The sequence below is a fragment of the Pipistrellus kuhlii genome, unplaced genomic scaffold (genome assembly GCF_014108245.1).
Source record: "Pipistrellus kuhlii isolate mPipKuh1 unplaced genomic scaffold, mPipKuh1.p scaffold_m20_p_38, whole genome shotgun sequence".
Lineage (NCBI taxonomy): Eukaryota > Metazoa > Chordata > Mammalia > Chiroptera > Vespertilionidae > Pipistrellus > Pipistrellus kuhlii.
Window position 1 is genome coordinate 598,740 of NW_023425538.1, and position 10,224 is coordinate 608,963.

At 47.7% G+C, this 10,224-nt stretch overlaps 1 protein-coding gene across 16 annotated transcripts in view; it reads left to right on the plus strand.

Moving 5' to 3' along the window:
• LOC118702294 (carcinoembryonic antigen-related cell adhesion molecule 1) overlaps window positions 1–10,224 on the plus strand; it is an 813,263-nt gene that overhangs the window by 458,452 nt on the left and 344,587 nt on the right. The window lies entirely within an intron of this gene.

A 10,224-nucleotide genomic window follows, 5' to 3' on the forward strand; every position in this document is an offset into this window, starting at 1 on the left:
AAGTGCTGAGTATGCAAAGGGTGGAGGGTACAATTGTTGCCCTCAAGAGCTCACTGTCCAGTAGAGATTCAAACACATCAATAAATCAAAACAATGCAATGTGCCCTGGCCAATTTGGCTCAGTGATAGAGCGTTGGCTTGTGAACCAAAGGGTCCTGAGTTTGATTCCAGGCAAGGGCATGTACTTGCAGGCTTCTCCCCAGCCTGCATCCTGGTCAGGCTCCTGTAGGAGGCAACCATCCATGTGTTTCTTTCACATCAGTGTTTCTCTCTGTCTTTCCCTCTCTCTTCCACTCCCCCTAAAAATCAATAGAAAAAAATATCCTCGGGTAAGGATTAACAAAATAGTCAAATAAAATAAAAATATAAAAAACTTATTTTAATAAGTTCAGTGCCTCCTCCTATTTTCTCCCAGCTCAATAAATGGCACCTCTGTCCACCGAGGCATCCAGGAGAAAAATAAGACCATCATCTCTCCCACCCTGATATCTAAACATAAAACCAGCTGACTTGACTTACCTCAAGCTTTTTGAGTCCTGTCGCTTGCTCTGTTCCCAGGATACCAATATCGTAACACCAGCCTTTAGCTATTGCAGCAACATCCTGACTTCTTCTAACTCCACCCTTGCCTTCTCAAATGTATCTCTTAAAAATGCAAAGCTGCCCTTATGCAGCCCCCGTGGTCCCTGAGATCAAAAGATGCTCAGTGACTGGGCCCCATCTAGACTCTCCAGCAGCATCTTCCTCTCTGTATACAATTTGCTCTTTGCCACACGTATGCTTTTGTTCTGCTGTCCTCTCTGAGTTTAATGCCCCTTTAACTTTGGAATAACTATTTCTCCTTTATTTTTTTTAATGATTTTGGGGAGGGAGAAAGCTTTGTTGTTCCATTTACTTATGCACTGATTGGTTGCTTCTTATATGTGCCCTGATGGGGGATCTAAGCTGCAACTTTGACGTATCAAGTTGATGCTCTAATAAACTAAGCTACCTGGCCAGGACAGAACTCTTTTCCCTTTAAAACTCAAGAATTTCCCGAGACTGGGTCTGTGTCCCAGCACACTGAATTTGTATTTTTGTTTCTTTTGCAGCCCTGGGCCAGGGAGGAACTTGCAATCAAGGTACAAGTCCTTGACCAGATGACCAGAATCGAACCCGAGACCCTTTGGTCCACAGGCCAATGCTTTATCCACTGAGCCAACCCAGCCAGGAAGGAAGAAAGGAGATTCCTCCTCCTTCTCCTCCTCCTCCTCCTCCTCCTCCTCCTCCTCCTCCTTTTCTTCTTCTTCTTCTTTCTCTTCTTCTTCTTTCTCTCTCTCTCTCTCTCTCTCTCTCTCTCTCTCTCTCTCTCTCTCTCTCTCTCTCTCTCTCTCTCCCTCTCTCTCTCCCTGGGGGATACTATGTCCTACTATCTCCCCATACGTACAACTGAATCCTTAAGACTGCGCCCCTCAGCCGAGGAGCTCATGGGTCCCTGACCTGCAGAAACTATGAGATAATAAATGTTTGTTGTTCTGAGATGCTAAGTTTTGGGTTACTTTGTTATGCCGAAGCCAAGGGAGGAAAGATTTTCAAGAGAGACATACTGGGCCTGGTCAGTGGAGTTAACTGCACATAAAGACAAAAAAAAAATTGTCCTTAGATTTGACCAAGGTCATTAACAAGCTGGGTTCCAGTAGTTTCATTGAGCTGAGACTCCAGTGAGGGAGGAAGGCTGAGGCTGGTGAGCAGGAGCGCTCTGCAGACATTTGTGGTTTCTGCCTGCCCGGCATCCACGTCCCATCGTCTATGACATCTCCTCGATTTTCCTCTGAGCAGCCACCCACAGCCCACCCCTAGATACTGTTCCTTCAGACTGTCCATCCGGGTGCCCAGCTGTCCACAGGCCAAAGGGAGGTCACATGACTCAAGCTGCACCAATGGGAAGCTCCCCCTGGAATTTGAGTCATGAGCTTACGTGGCAGGAGGCCCGGACTGGTTAGAGCTGATTCATGTGGCAGCCAGGACCCTGAGGAAACGGCCATTCCTTCCTGCTGTCTCCATCCCCCCACAAACCTGGTTCCGGGCCTTCCCAAAGCCTGGTTTTTCGGCGGCTCCTTCCATCCTGGGAGCCATCCTCATTACCTTCTTGTCAATTCCTCGCCCCCTCAAATTAGCAAGAGTGGGTCTCTGCTGCTTGCAGCCAAAGTACACTAACTCATACTTATTTTACAAAAATGTTGGTTGAAATGAGTAGGGGAACAAAGGACAGGCACAGAGTAAACGGAAGCTGAGGTTTTTTTCGTTAGTTTTGAAGGTGGTAAAATTTTGGATAATTTATAGGCTGAGAAGGAAGGGCTGTTGAAACAGGAAAGGGAAGAATGATGGAGTAATATGCTAGGAGTCCTAACAGGGTGAGTGCTGGGGAGGCTGGACTAAACAGAGCCTGGGGAAGTGACATAAATCTGGGTGTAGGTTTCAATGGGAAGTTGGAGAACGTTGATTAAGCTACATTTATTAGCCTTGACTTCACTTGTTGGGGCTGAAAGGGTGGGATTGGGGGGTATTCATGGCAGAGCAGTGACTGAGGAGGCTGACCAGGAAGTTGAAGTGGTTCCCACACGCACCTCTTTGCCAATCTCAACCACATGGGCCCAGGTTAGGGATGTGGTGACCGACGAGGCAGAAGGTCAGGGTGGAAGGGAAACCAGGAAGTGCTGGTCCAAGCCCATCCTCCACCCTACTCCACCCACATGGACAGCATCACCCAGGCTCCCGTGCCCTCCGACTGCTATGTGGTCACCCCGGGAAGCACCGGCGGCACATCAGAGGGGTATTTCCCTCTCAGTCCCAGCTCTGTGTCAGCACCGTGGTTCTGCAGCCGCTGTGCCCTCGGCAACTCCAATGCCACTCAGGTATGTTCCGGGGCTCTCACCAGTCTCCAGGAATACCACCATGTCCTTTCCTCACCCAGGCAGACCTAAGCGTGGTCACAGCTTCCTGCTGCCTTCATCTCCCTTGTTGATTTGCTCGATTCTGCCCACCCCTCTGCACATAGCCCCTTCATTAGATTCTCTTCAAAATCCCAGTTCTGTTGCCCTGTTTCCTGACTGACCCTGGCTATTAGGAGCTACCAAGATAGATCAGATGGTCCAGTATGAGGCTCTGGCTGCACAGGGAAGGAGAGAAGCCAGGAGGGGCCTGGCAGAACACAGAGGGACCAGGGGGTGGAGCTCTCTCTGAGTTGAGGCTGCAGGTGTGAAGGCATTGAGGGCCTGCCAGGCCTGGAGGGCAGGTGCTGGGATCCGAGCGTAGGATGCTGGATTTCAAACACAGGAGGCAGTACTGGGTTGTGATGAGAACCAGATCTTTTTTTCATTTGGGACCCAGAGAGTCCTGTTTTAGAATCCTGGCTCTACCACTTGGCTAAATGTCACCCAGTACTTTTCTCCTCCCCTCACTCCCAAGTCATTCAACAATCCTTTTACCAAGGCATACGTCTAGTCTAGCTACTGCAGGAGGGGCCAGACCCGCTCCCTCCGTTGACAAGCTGTCATTGAACAGGACATAATCACTGCGGGCGTCTCAAAGGGACATACAAAGAGCAGCGGGAAATCAGATGAGGCAGACACCGACTGTAATCTGACTTCATAGAACCTAGCTTCCTTGAGCCTTATGTCCTTGGGTTTACCACCCTGACCCATTTCCTCACTGACATCTGTTGGCTCCCTGGTCCCTTCCCCTCATTCCTGAAGACTCTAGTGCCTCCTCACAGATTTTTCACTCCAGCCCCTGCCATCCTGCCCCTACTGGGACTCTTTTTTATTTTGTTTTATTTTTAAATTAATTTCAGAGAGGAAGGGAGGGGGAGAGAAAGAAACATTGATGATGAGAGAGAATCATTGATTGGCTGCCTCCTGCACGCCCCCTACTGGGGGATCGAGCCCACAATTCCAGTGCCCTTTCCTGGAATCGAACCTGGGACCCTTCAGTCCACAGGCTGATGCTCTATCCATTGAGCCACACCATCTAGGGCAGCTGCTAGAATTCTTAATCTCCCGTGATGGTTCATCCATCCAGAGATCTGGCCTCTCAGTTTCTTTCTACCTCATCTCTGCTAACCTCCATCCCACTCCAGCCATCCACTCTCATGACCACACCTGGTCTTAGTCATTACCTGGAAGTGCATCACCCACAGCGAACACTCATTGAGCACTCACAGCAAATGCCCGGCGCTGTGCCAAATGGGTTGCATCTGTTTACCCCTCACAAGACCTGCAAGACCTGGGTATTAATAGCCCCATTTTAAAGACAAGGATACACACTCGGGAAGGTGAAGTCACTTCCCTGGATGAAACATTTGGCCAAGAAGCAGAGTCAGGATTCTAACACAGGACTCTTTGGATCCCAAATTAAAAAGCCCTGGTTTTGCCTTGGCTGGGTAGCTCAGTGGGTTGGAGAGTCATCACAATATCCCAGTATCCCTCATCAGGGCACATACAAGAATCAACCAGTGAATGCATAAATGATTGAAACTACAAACTGATGTTTCTGTCTCTCTCAGAAATCAATAAATAAAAATAAATACTAGTATTTATATTTTAAAAGCCCTGGTTTTAACTACAACCCAGTACTGTCTTCTGTGTTTGAAATCCAATAGCCTACACTCGGATCCCAGCACCTGCCTTCCAGGCCTGGCAGACCCTCGATGCCTTCCCACCCGTAGCCTCAACTCAGAGAGAGCCCCACCCCCTTGGTCCCTCTGTTTTCTGCCAGGCAGCCAGGCCCACCTGGCTACTCTCCCTCCCTGTGCAGCCAGAGCCTCATATTGAACCATCTTGTTTACCACTGGTTTTATTCCATTTATATCTCTGCATTGTCCTTACTTTTAATAACCTAATGCTTAAAAAACACCTCTTATTCACTTCAAATAAATATTTTCTGCAGTCTTTATACATGCTCTTTCACCTAGAATATTGTCTAACCAAAGATCTCTTACTCCTCATTTAAGAATGAGCAGAGTCTGGCAGGTGTTGCTCAGTGGCTAGGTGACAACCTATGAACAAGGAGGTCATGGTTCGATTCCTGGTCAGGGCACATGCCCAGGTTGAGGGCTTGATCCCCAGAGGGAGGTGTGCAGGAGGCAGCTAATCAATGATTCTCATCATTTGTGTTTCTATCTCTTTCCCTTTTTCTCTGAAATCAATAACAATGTTTTTTAAAAGAATGAGCAAAAACTGCCCGCCTGGTGTGGCTCAGTTGTTGAGTGTTGACACATGGACCAGGAGATATCGGTTCCATTCCGGGTCAGGGCACATGCCCGAGTTTTGGCTCAGTCCCTAGTAGGGGGGTATGTTTGAGGCAGCTAACTGATAATTTCCCCTCATCACTGATGTTTCTTTCTCTCTCCCCCATCTTTCCTCTCTCTGAAATCAATGTCTTAAAAAATGAGTAGAAATTAATCATCAGGGAGAATAAAAATAAACCGTAATGAACCTAGCTGATTTGACTCAGTGGATAGAGCATCGGCCTGTGAACTGAAAGGACCCAGGTTCGATTCCAGTCAAGGGCATGTACATTGGTTGTGGGCACATCCCTAGTAGGGGGTGTGTAAGAGGCAGCTGGTCGATGTTTCTCTCTCATCGATGTTTCTAGCTCTCTATTCCTCTCTCTTCCTCTCTGTAAAAAATCAATAAAATATATTTTTTTATTTTTTTTAATATATTTTTTATTGATTTTATACAGAGAGGAAGGGGAGAGATAGAGAGTTAGAAACATCGATAAGAGAGAGTCATCGATCAGCTGCCTCTTGCAAACCCCCTACTGGGGATATGCCCGCAACCAAGGTACATGCCCTTGACCAGAATCGAACCCGGGACCCTTCAAGTCCCCAAGCCGACGCTCTATCCATTGAGCCAAACTGGTCCTGGCTAAAATATATTTTTTTAAATAAAATATATTTTAAAAAATAAACCATAATGATATACTACCACACATCTGTCAGATTGGCAAGATTAAAGTGTCTGATAATACCATATTGGCAAGGATGTGAAGTAAGGGAACTCTCATTCAGTCCTGGTGGGAGAGTAAACTGGTATAAACACTTCAGAAAAAAAGTTTATGAGTATAGTAGACTGAAAAATGTCCCCCAAAAAGATGTCCATGGCTTAATCCTGGAATCTGTGAGTTATCCTATGTGGCAAAAAAGACTTTCAGATGTGATTAAAGTAAGGACTTTGAGATTAGCCTGGATTATTTGGGCAGGCCCTAAATGCAATCACATATGTATCCTTATGAGAGGGAGCTAAGGAAGATTTGACACAGAAAGGCAATGTGTCCAACAGAGACAGAGGTTGAAGTGATGTGGCCACGAACCTAGGATTGCTGGCAGCCACTAGAAATAGGAAGTTGTAAGGAACGAATTCTTCCCTAGAGCCACTGAAGGGAGCATGGGCCTCTTGACAACTCCATTTTGGCTCAGTGAAACTGGTTTTAGACTTCCAGTCTTCAGGATTATGAGAAAATACATTTCTGTTGTGTTAAGCCACCAAATTTGTGGTAATCTGTTATAACAGCCCTAGGAAACTAACAGGCAGTATCTACCAAACCTGAACATACTTGTACCCATGTCCAGCAATTCCACTTCAAGGTATTGTATATCCCAACAAAAGCATTTGTTCACCAAGAAGCATGCAGAAGAATGTTCACAGGGATCAAGGGGGTGCAGCTCTCTCTGGGTTGAGGTTACAAGTGAGAAGGTAGCGAGGGCATGCCGGCCTGGAAGGCAGGTGCTGGGATCAGAGTGTAAGTTATTGGATTTTAAACACAGGAGGCAGTATTGGGTTGTGATAAGAACCAGATCGTTTTCATTTGGGATCCAAAGAGTCCTGTGTTAGAATCCTGGCTCTACCACTTGGCTAACAGCCTCAAATTGGAAACAACCCAAATGTCCATCAACAGGGCAATGCATGGACTACTTGAGGGATGTTCATAAAAATGAGTCAACTAAAAATAAACTCATGGAAGAAACTCATGCACATTGAGCAAAAGAAACCAGACACAACAGTAAACATATTTTATTATGCCTTTGATGTCAAGGGCAAAAAGAGATTAAAATTAACTATAAAATCAAGTGCTGTAAAACTAGAAAGTTAAAGAAATTATTACTGTCAAGTATCTGGCCAGGTAGTTCAGTTGGTTTGAACATCGTCTCAAAACACCAAGATTTCGGTTCAGTCCCCTACCAGGGACTAGAATACTAGAATCAACCAATGAATGTATAAATAAGTGAAACAACGAAGTTGGATGTTTCTCTTTCTCTCTCTTCCTCTGTCTAAAATCTATAGTTTAAAATTTTTTATTTATTTATTTATTTATTTTACAAAGAAAGAAATGATGGCCCTGGCTGGTTTGGCTCAATGGATAGAGGGTCAGCCTGCAGACTGAAGGGTTCCGGGTTCGATTCTGGTCAAGGGCACATGCCCAGGTTGCAGGCTCGGTCCTCAGTGGGGGACATGCAGAAGGCAGCGATCAATGATTCTCATCATTGATGTTTCTGTCTCTGTGTCTCTCTCTTTCTCTCTCCCTTCCACTCTGAAATCCATATATATATATTTAAATATTTTTTTAAAGGTGTCTTAGTGATGCTGCTGGTGGTGGTATTAATTTCTAATAGAATGAACAGGGCACTTCTCAATCCATGAAGCCTTCTTGGGTCTCTTCACTTAGTGTCCTCGGGCTCCTCCAGCCTCTGCTGCTTGTGCAGTCACTGACCATACTGGGCTGTAACTCAGTGTCCCAGTCTGGCTCACCCACAAGAACAGAAGCCAGAGCACAGTCTGGAGTCCTCTCAGGGTCCCCAGCAGAGACCAGCCCAGGACCTGGCCCTCGGGAGGCCTTGGGGACCTATGCTCCCATGCCCCAGACACAATGGGCCTGCCCCATGTTTCCACCTTATGTTGCCATCGCCAGGACCATGTCTGTCTGCCAGCATGTGCCAGCAGATGACTACAAATGCAATGAGGGGGACTGACTGCATTGCCACTTACCTTTGACTCTGCCATCGCTCTCACATCCCTCGCAGGAATGGTGCCTAGGTGTAAGCGAGGTTCTCTCCCTGGAATGTCCCCTCTCTGTAACTCTGGTGAACTGCTCATTTTTCAAGAGCCGGCGGCAGGCTCCTCTCCTCTGTGAAACCATGGCCCGCCTTCCTCTGGGCTCCTACAGTCCCCTATTTCCCTGGGCGGCAGCCTGTTTAGGCCCTGCCCCACAAATCTTCCTCCACTTCTGAAGCTCTTTGATCTCCGTGGGTTGTCCTTAAGACCTGGGTCTGACCCATTTCCGGGCCTCGGGGATCTGCTGGGACACACACACCCAGTGTTCCACAATGCCTGGGCTCAGGGAGGCTCTGAGGCAGGAAACACTGCCTTAAGTTTCCAGCCCCTGGCACGCACTGTGCATGTGCTTGACTCCCAGGGCCTCAAAGTTCAGGATCCCAGCCCACCAGTATGGCTCAGTGGTTGTGCTTTGACCCATGATCCAAGAGGTCCAGTCGGGGCACATTCCCAGGTTGTGGGCTCAATGCCCAGTAGGGGCTTTCAGCCAATGATTCTCTCTCATCACTCATGTTTCTATCCCTCTCCTTTCCTCTCTGAAATGAAAAAAAAAAAAAAAAAAAATTCAAGTTAGGATCCCTTACTTGCCACATGTATGCATGTGCCAGCGAGCAGCATGGAAAGGGAACTTAAAGGAGAGGGGTGTGTGAGAGGGGCCTAAGGAATAGCTGGGCTAAGGCAGGTGGAAGGACTTGCCACATGAAACTAAAGTGGAGGACAAGCCTCAATCTAGTCCTGTGTGAGGCTAATGGGGCCCATCATTCCATAGAATTGAAGTGACAGGCACCATGGCCTGAGGGAGAAGCTGAACCTGGAATTTAGCCCAGCCAACAGACAGCAGTTCCCATCCTTAAGTACAGTATGTTCCAGGTAAAGTTTGAGACCCGAATCTGGGAAGATCCTCAAAAGCCAAGGAGTGTCCCATAGCTCAAGTGAAGGATAAAGAGCGCAGAAGCTCTGGTCTCCCTCCCCACCCTAACTTGGTCCTCTGGGGGAGAGCTATTGTACTTCTCATGTCAGTGCTTTGTCCCAGGCAAGTCACTTCCCCTCTGAGACCATTCACTGTCAAAGTGGTATCAAATCCCTACTTCACTCAGGGGACTATTAAATAGATCTTAAGTAGCTGAAACCGGTTTGGCTCAGTGGATAGAGCATCGGCCTGCGGACTGAAAGGTCCCGGGTTCGATTCCGGTCAAGGGCATGTAAACTTGGTTGCAGGCACATCCCCGGTAGGGGGTGTGCAAGAGGCAGCTGATCGATGATTCTCTCTCATCGATGTTTCTAACTCTCTATCCCTCTCTCTTCCTCTCTGTAAAAAATCAATAAAAAAAAATATATTTAAAAATAGATAGATCTTAAGTAGGTGCTCAATAGGCCTTAGCTCTCTCCGAGAGGGTGCAGGGAGTCTGGGGTCACATAGCTAGCTGGACCAGGTCTTAGATAGGACTTGATCCTCGATACAACACAGGTCCAAGGTCCACGACAGGTCCATCCCTTCCCCCAGGAAAGGACAACAATGGGAGTCCCTGCCCACCTTACCCCCAGCTTCCAGTCCTATTTCCCTTCCCCAGCAGGAAGGAAAACCCTGGGTATTGTCTAAGAAACTTGAGTTCTTAAGCCCATAAACGAAGGATGGGGCAAGAGCAGGAGGCCACAACCTCCTGAGGCCACAGGTTGGCAGGAAGAAGTGCGGCCCCAGGAAAAGGAAGAACAGACCCACATTTGAGGAGGTGACTGTTTAGGTGTGATAGGTAGGGAACCATCTGGAGAGGGGTCCTAGGCAGAGAAGCCTGGCTGCTGCTGTGTTTCGTTTCCAAACCTCTGAGCTCCATCAGCCTTGCAGATGGCTGGCCTATGGCACTGAACAAGTTAAAAACACACTCCCCAGGAGCAAAGTATGTGTGAATGAGACTGAGAGAGTTTGTGACTCCAAGGAAGTAAACTAACAGATAAGGAAACTGAGGCCCAGAGAGGACAGCAAGCCTGTGGTGGCAACTTTCAGATGACCCAGCATCCTGCTCACCCTCCAGCCTGATACTGGGCCAGCAACTCCAGGACTGGTACTAGGCCCAGGCTTCCCCCAGCAGCTCCTCCCACCAGCCCATTAAAAAAGAGTCCCAGGGAGTCTTAA